Here is a 1,055-nt window from a genome sequence, read left to right as displayed (position 1 = left end):
CCGGGGCAGACGTGCTCTTCTGTGCTTCCGACATCCACACTCTGGGGCCCCTGCGCTGAGAGGCTGGAGGGTATGGGCAGAGCACCCAAAAAAGCTGCCTTCTGTCCCCTTCGCTTGCCTGTCAACTGCTGGCCACACAGCGAGGGTTGAGCATGTGGCCACGACCCACGTTCGGCGGCTGACGTGGTCACTGAGGCTCTGAGGGGTGTGAGGATGTGGTTTGGGTCTGGCCCTAGGTCCCTGTCCATGAAAGAAGGTGGGAAGTGGGTTTGCTGGTTAAGGACATGATTCCCCAAAGCCCAGAAGTTTCTGGGTCCTGAAACCACAGGAATGCCACCCCTCCCCATTTCCGAAACATCAGTGTAATGCAGGGCAGGCTTCCAGGAGGAGGTGGACACCTGGGCCAAACCCCTGTCCCTCTATACCCAGGGCCGTGGCCGTGGCAGCTGCTGCTGAAGCACCTGCTGGGCTATGATCCTGACGGGGATGGTGGGGGGAGATGACAAGGACGCACTCCTGCGTCCCGGATTTCCCCAGAAGCTTGGCACATCCTGTCCTCCAGAGGAGTTAATCCTCTGAGCAGAGGGTTGCCTGCAGTTTGACCTCGGCCACACCTGCTCCAGGCCACGGCCAGATGGGGAAGTGGGGGCTGAGCCTGCCACCGTCCCTCGTGGTGAGTGCTGGCGCCTTGTTCCCTTGTGGGTCATCCATTGTGTGGCCATCTAGGCCTTTAAAATCTAGGAACCAGCCTGCCCACACCTCTTGGGAGAAACCCCTGTTGCCGCCTGTGGGATCCTTGGTCTGGAAGCCCAGCGTTCTGGGGTGCCTCTGCCCTCTTAGGCAGGTGCCTCCAAGTCACAGCCTGATCCCCGTGTGACCCAGCCCTCCAGGGATCGCCCTGGTCCGAATCAGCCCAGGTGATGCTTGGGAAGTGGAGCACAAATGGTGGCCTCCCGCTCCCGTGCCCGGAAGGAGCGGGGAGGAGGAAGTGGGCCGGGCCTGGGCCGGAGGCGGGCTGGCTGGGCCTGCAGGGGACCCCGCCAGGGAGGGAGGCC

Source organism: Neomonachus schauinslandi, chromosome 16 (genome assembly GCF_002201575.2).
Source record: "Neomonachus schauinslandi chromosome 16, ASM220157v2, whole genome shotgun sequence".
Classification (NCBI taxonomy): Eukaryota; Metazoa; Chordata; class Mammalia; order Carnivora; family Phocidae; genus Neomonachus; species Neomonachus schauinslandi.
This window is presented reverse-complemented; position numbering follows the sequence as displayed.